This window comes from Pinus tabuliformis, chromosome 2_1, assembly GCF_031772625.1.
Source record: "Pinus tabuliformis cultivar Carrire ecotype Pingquan chromosome 2_1, CPIR1, whole genome shotgun sequence".
In the NCBI taxonomy this organism is placed as follows: Eukaryota; Viridiplantae; Streptophyta; class Pinopsida; order Pinales; family Pinaceae; genus Pinus; species Pinus tabuliformis.
This window is the reverse complement of record NC_142299.1, coordinates 599,502,658-599,510,385: the sequence shown is the minus strand read 5'-3', so window position 1 is coordinate 599,510,385 and position 7,728 is coordinate 599,502,658. Positions and strand designations below refer to the sequence as shown.

The following is a 7,728-nucleotide window of genomic DNA, read 5'->3' as shown; positions in this document are numbered from 1 at the left end:
TTCGTGGAAATGAGCATCAAAGTACCATGATCACATCTCTTTATAGAGTCAAGAGTGTCGTTATAGTGGAGAATGAGTGGCGTATTAAATGATTCCAGCAAGAAAGAGCTTAGTCAAGCATGGATTATAATTCCTGGTCAATCACATCTCTTTGGTGGAAATGGGCAAGAAAATATGATGAGGAGTACATTAATTTTTTGTTGTTGTTGTTTATTTTGGTTCATTTCTTGGAAATGAGCGAGAGCCAGAAATGATATGCATTTTTGTTTTCCATTTCCACGAAAGTGTTATCATTGATCATGGTCTGTTTTCCATTTCCATGAAAGTGTTATCATTGATCATGGTCTTCTCTGTTCATAGCAGGCAATCATACTTTTTTTTTTCACCATGTGTTTTCTCATCTTTTTAGAATCATTTCATACTGTTAATATTTTAAAGAAAATATTAAACATCACACGCTTATTCATTTACCTTAAAATATTAATAATATTAATTGATTATAAGGAAAATGAAAAAAAACATGATAAAAAAAAGCTGATAAATCACATCATTTTGTGGAAACGAAGAAACAAAAATGCTCTTTATTTCTAGCTAATTTCCATAAAATGAACTTAAAAAAATTGAGTAAAAAATTATTATTACTAATTAATGTTTTCTTGCTAATTCCACTAAATCCATGTGATGGATCATAACCCTATTCTGCTCATCTACAAGGAATCATATTCTTTTCTTGACTACACTTTTTCTTGCTCATCTCCTCAAATCATTTATTATGACTGATGCTCCACTTTACAGCCTGAATGTACATAATTTTTGCTCATATACATTTTAATTAGATGTAATTAATGTATTTTTTACTCCTATCTAGGAATTGTAATCTATGTGTTTATTTTTAAAAAAATCTGTGTATTTCTCTGTTTAATTTGTCTAGAATCTGATAGAGATTTATTGAAATTATAAATTTGAGTTGTAAACTCTGCATAATCTTAATATCCCAGAGATCCACAGAATTCCAACTTAAAACATATAACAATGGCATGTTTTTCAACTAAACTGATGTAATCATCTTACTCTCCTGCTCAGGAGTAGTCTAACTAAGCGAAGGAATTGCCCTGTTTCCGTGGCCGCCCAGAAAAACGTCTGGCTCCAGCCATCGGAAATTCCTCCGCCATTCCGCATTAGATTCCTGATTTGATCGGATCGGAGCTGGTCTGACAGAATCTGTGCCGCGGAAAGTTAATGCGCGTTCCAATTAGAAATTTTGCAAACCGCGGGTTGCTCCCCTAACCAACTTGACTCGGCCCCTACAGCTCACTCACTCCCAGGGTTGACTCGGCACCTACAGCTCACCAGAATACCAACGATCTTTACAGTGATGTGTAGCTTCATCTGAGCAACTCTCCATCCATTTCGGCATGAAGAGTTAATCTCAGCAGAGCTAAAAACTCGAGCTCTTTCACATTCAGCCTTGCCAACAATGATAAGATTGTTGACAAATACAAAGGAGTGAGCATATGGTGGGAGCATCATGTAACCCAGAGGCAGAATCAGTCATTTTCATGGAGGCCTCTCCCAGAAGAGAAGAGAGGATTCGTTCTGTGTATACACAAGAACGACAAGGAGCGGATCCTGAATTCATATCTGGAGCATATAATGGAGCATGCCTTGGAGATCAGAAGAAAGAATCAAGAGCGCTTGCTGTACACAAATTCTAAAGGAGGAGGTATGGATTCAAGGACTCAGCCATGGGAATCAGTGCCCTTCAAACATCCGAGCACATTCGATACTTTGGCTCTAGACCCTGCTAGGAAAGCAAAAATCATAGAAGATCTTGAGGCCTTTGCCAAAGGCAAAGAGTTCTATCAGAATATAGGAAGAGCCTGGAAGAGACGCTATTTGCTTTATGGGCCTCCAGGAACAGGCAAATCTAGCATGATTGCAGCTATGGCCAATCATTTGGGCTATGATGTCTATGATCTGGAGCTCACTGATGTCCATACAAATGGAGAGCTGAGGAAACTACTGATAAAGACCACCAACAAGTCTATTATTGTTATTGAGGATATTGATTGCTCATTGAATCTCTCAAGCCGTGCAAAAAAACCAGCTGCCAGAGTGGACTCTGTTATGGCAGGATCTCCAATGCAGCGGCCTGATGAGAACAACAATTCAGTTACCCTATCTGGCTTGCTTAATTTCACAGATGGGCTTTGGTCATGCTGTGGTAGTGAGAGAATCTTTGTTTTCACTACCAATCATGTAGAGAAACTTGATCCTGCACTGTTGAGATCAGGAAGGATGGACATGCACATTTTCATGTCATTCTGCACATTCCCTGCCTTGAAAATTTTGGTGAAAAACTATCTAGGGATCGAGAAACAACAACTGTTTCTAGAACTGGAGCAGGTTACTGAAGATGCCCGGATGACGCCTGCAGATGTTAGCGAAATCCTCGTGAAATACCATTTGAATGCCACCCAGGCATTGGAAGAGTTGCTTGAAACATTCAAGGCTGCAAAGGACAAGCCTCATGTATCTTGGACAAGGGAAGAAAACCCAAACCCAAACCCAGTTGACGATGAGGAGCAAGAAAAGAGAGCTCTGGAAACTCCTAAGAAGACTCAACTCCATGAGGATTATTTGACGTCTGCTGACAGATGCCAATGTCAAAGGAATCAATAGAAAGAGAATGCAATTGGGAAGGATAAAGATGCAGAAAATCAAGGAAAGAAAAATGTTCAATCTGGAGAACAAGAGGGGACTGATGACACAAAGATGCAGAAAGCTGAGTGAATGCCTTCAACTCTCACTAGATTTTTACATGGCAGCCAACTTTTGGAGGGCTCTATAGCCTTGCTGTAATCACAATTTTGTAGTCCAGACTCCAGAATGCTATTTGCTGTGGCCACTTATATACAGGTCCTTGTTTCATGCAATGAAATTTAATGTTTTATATTTCAAAATATTTGGCTCAAGGTCATGATTTTGGAAGTGTTTTGTTTATTATTTATCAATCAAACAGTCAAGTACTCCTAAATCTTACATATGTATCCAAGATCTCTAGGTATTTCTGCTTATTTTGTTTATTACAGATTCATTGCTTCAAGAGTTTGCATATTTCTCAGTGCTTTTGTAGGATTCTTTGGATCGTGTTAATGTTTTATGTTTAATTTATAATGTCCTTTGAGATCTACTTGGTCCGTATTGAAAAATGAGTTTAATCAGAATTTCAGCGAGATATTTTATCAAGGATGTGTTTTACAGATCTCATTTCTGAGTAAGCAGTCTTGAGCATAGGCTTCATAGGTTTATTGGGTTTATTGAATCTTGTTGTATTCAATAGCTTCATTTTACACAGGTTGATATTTAAACTTGTCTAGATAAATTATTTTATAACAAGTTTACATACATTTTAGAAATTTTCAGGGAGCTTAATGGGGTTTAGTCAAAGTTATTCTGAACAGTCTCCTTAATTGATCTCTATTTGAAACAAAGCAAAACTATGTATGTCTCTTTCCCTGTCATTTGGACTTCCTTATTCATATGGTTCAGTCCATGAAATTAACCTGAATTATTCAAGAGCTCCAGTGGTTGCTGGGAGCTTTACATTAGACATATTTTGTGTTCATTTTGCATTGTCTATTGTAATATGTCAATGGTAGAATCTTACACATTCTTTCTTCATTTATGTTGAACTTTTTACATTACAAGCTTTCAAAAGATTGTTCTTTTCTGTTACGATTCAGCATGTTTCTCACAAAATCTAAATCACTTGTGGCCTAAACTGGTGTAAAGGCATTTGTTTACTATCAACATTATCCAAAATACTCAATGCTAACAAGAACAGGTCTGGTGTGAAGCTTGAGTAGCTAGTAGCTAGCTATTATTAGTGTGTCCTGAAATTTTTATATAGAACAGCTTGTTGGTAACTCTGACCTCTTTCTCATATACACAAATGCCATTGCATGGTAGGGTGCGAAATTCGGTTCTGCAATGATTCCTGACTCTTAATAACTCAGACCTCTTTCTCATATACCCAGATGTCATTACATGGTGGTATAAAAGTCTGTTCTGGTATAAAAGTCTGTTCTGATGTGAGTATATAATTAAATTTAGATACACATTCACCAGTGTTTTTGTCTCCTTTGTTAGTATGTAGAGATTTGTAAGTGTATTGAATTTAACAAGTCTGTTCAGTCTGTTCTGATGAGCATATAATTAAATTTAGATACACATTCACCTATGTTTTTGTCTCCTTTGTTAGTATGTAGAGATTTGTAAGTGTATTGAATTTAACAACTATGATTAGTATAAATTTATACAGATTCATTATCATCCCTTCATAGGGATATGCAAATGCAACAACAACGTTAGATTTTTTTTCTTTTTACAAATCATTATCTCTTCACATGATATGCCAAATTCCAATACAATAACAATGTTAGAGATATAGTCATTGCAATAACAGTGTTGTAAAAGCAAAAGCTCGGGATAGACCAGTACTACAATGAAAGAGATACATAGCCAATGCAGCAACAATGTTGTAAAAGAAGAAGCAAGGGCAGTGCGGTTTTCACACTTCCCTAACCCGTTTTGAAATTCCAAGTGTCAAATTTGACGGTTTTCACACTTCTCTAACTTGTATTCCTTGAAATTTCAAGGAAAGATCTTGACATTTTTACAAATTTTTAAACCATATTTGATAGCAAATCACCCATGACGAACAATTTGCGGCAAATCAATCACCCCGTGACTGACAATATACCCATCAAATTCCATCCCTGCAACATAACCAATGGAACAACAATGTTGTAAAAGCTAAAGCAAAAGCAAGGACAAAGGTGGTTCTATGTATGAAAAGGGAAGGACAGAGGTGGTTCTATGTATGAAAAGCTAAAACCAACTGCAAAAAATGGGAATAGTTTGATGTATGAAAAGCTAATTCCAAATTGAAATATACTATTTCTAAAAAGGATCCCCTGCCCACTGCCAATATATATTGGAAGATGCTTTTCTAAAAGTTCAAAAGATTATTCCATTAATCATATTTTATAAAAATCAACAATTTTAATATACACATTATTATACATATGAATATAACATTATTATAAAAAACCAATTGTTTAAACTAGAAGAACATGAAGTTGTTTTAATATTTTTGTGATAATAAGAGCCTCATGTATTGCAAAGCTTGAACGTTATTTTCAAACATATATTAATTTTAATGCTGTTTGGCCTGAAAGTCAAGTTATAATGCATTATATGACATGTTATTGAAGTAAAATTTTTGACAAAATACGTTAGGTGGTGGTTCTCCAAATTTTCCACCACGTCCTTTTCCATTGAGTTGAGGTCCCTTTTCTCTTGTCGTTTTCCATGGGGATATGAGTAAGGTCTTTATCAACGAAAGGTAAGAGTAAAAACAATAGAAAAACTAATATTATGAGAAAATGTAATTTTTAAGCATTTTTTTATTAAACAGTCAAAATATTTGTTGATAAAAATAAATTTTTAGCTATAAATACTATTATAAAATTTTATAAATTATTTCTATGTAAAATTAAATTTATATATAAATATATAAAAATCTCACTTTTTAGCAAAATAGAGTTTGATATCACTTTTAAGTAGATTTTTTTGTTGTTGTTGTTGTGTATGTGAGTATCCAAGGATAGAGTAGTGTATATAATGATTCATATGTAGGTTGTATGTGATGGTCGAATGGTTTATGAATTGAAATTGTAGAATTTAAAGTTTAATAGTTTATAGATTGAAATTGTAGAATTTAAAATTTAGACTTAGACTCATCAAGTTCAACATTATAATAAAAAGACTTTAAAAATTTGAGAGAGAATTATGTGGCTATGCTTCTTTTTATCAAGATAGTTGGAATACAACATGATGCCTTTTTGTCAGACACATGCCCCTACTCTATTTAAGAGTAGTCATAAGCATGTCCATGGTTAGAGCATCCATATTCTTAGGGTAGGCTATGAAGCCTTTTTGCTAGACACATGTTCCTACTCTATTTAAGAGTAGTCATAAGCATGTCCATGGTTAGAGCATCCATATTCTTTGGGTTGGCTATGAATTTGGTCCGAGAGGGAGTTATATTTGTCATCAAGTGTTGAAAGATGTCCAATATGTATACCATGAGTGAATTGTCATGTTTTAAGCACTTCTCTATGTTATTTGTTATCAGTTTCTTTGTATGCTTATATAGATCTATTTTTTAATTGCAATGGATGTATTAGTTGCACAAGATGTTTATATGCAAGAATTCTCTTTAACTACTTGTCCACTAACTAACCATTAGTTTTTCTCCACTTTTAACAAAACACAACCTTGAAGATCTCCCATAGTTGCAAGGTAGTTGCCTTATGTCTAAAAGGAACCCCTTTGCAAGAAGCATAGCTTCATCATGTTTCCTCAGACATGGAGGAAAAAAGATCTTTTCTTTTTAGGTTTGAGGCTTTGATATATTTTTTTTCATCCCTTTTTAGGTGAGGTTTCCCCTTTTGCTCACTTTGTTCCTTGAGATCACTTGATTTAAACGTATGAACAACAAAGATGGAGTTTAAACCTACAAGTATGGCTCCACAACTCTATGATTTTCCCACCTACAAAGTGCTAGGAAAATACAACTTCTCAAACACAAGTTGTAGAATTCCCCTTTTTCATATTAAATAAAATAAATATCATGTTAGTAATACTACTTAGTAGAGTTCAATAAATTAACTATCTTGCTCACATGCTTCATCAATGCCAATTGTTCCTTAAGTTTTTTTAACTTGAAAGTCATGCTTTCTTACCACTCCATTTAAGGGTACTGAAAAAAGGTAAGTTTTTTGAACTTGAAAGTCATGCTTTCTTACCACTCCATTTAAGGGTACTGAAAAAAGGTGTGTTAAATGTGTGTCCATTATGCATTTAAAAAAAAAAATCATGTTAATAATGTAAGAAAAATTTAATAATTTATTTTTAGAAGAATGTTAAAAAAAAAAAGAATTAAAATAAATTTGTGCGAACATTGAAAAGTTATCATTTTTATTTAAGTTAAAAGGCTTTATATCGCCAAAATATCTTTAAAAATATAGAGTTGTTACATCACGTCTATAGTGGGGATTCTTACTACCTAGGAGAATCCTCCCACTTTTCTTTTCAAAAGAGCCCAGATTACAAAAAAACCAGACATCTTGTATAAACATTACAAAATATAGCAAAATCCTAAATATACTAACAAACTTAATAACCATTAAGTGTCAGAAGAAGAATTAGGACTAGGGTCTCTTGCACTTGATCCAGAGGGTGCAACAATATCAGAGTTACAATGAAGATGCTCTTCTACATGAGATAGCCTTGTGTCAAGCCTATTCATGGAGAAGTGTTGGTTCCTCAACATCCTTTTAATGTCCTCTAGTAAAACAAACATGTTTACCTTTCCACTTGTTTATATTTCATCACTAGACCAAACAAAGCCGTCATCTGCCAGCAAAGAGCAACATAATTGAGGTATTGCTTTTTCCATCCCCTGGTGTGACCAAGGTCGAGAACCCAACAAGAAACCTCCTTCAATATCTCAGAGTTAGAGTAGGATTGCCTCTCAGCACCCGCCTGAGTTTCCAATTTTCTTATTTCCCGCGAGGTCTGAGGAGGCATTGCGTTAAAACATGTCCTGGTTGAATCCTAGGTGAAAAGTCAAGCCCCACATTGTCCCTATGGACTATT

The 7,728-nt window shown here is 34.6% G+C and overlaps 1 pseudogene; it reads left to right on the top strand.

Moving 5' to 3' along the window:
* Positions 1-1,455: 1,455 nt before the first annotated feature.
* Positions 1,456-2,682, top strand: LOC149201885 (AAA-ATPase At5g57480 pseudogene; annotated as a pseudogene).
* The last annotated feature ends 5,046 nt before the right edge of the window (positions 2,683-7,728 follow it).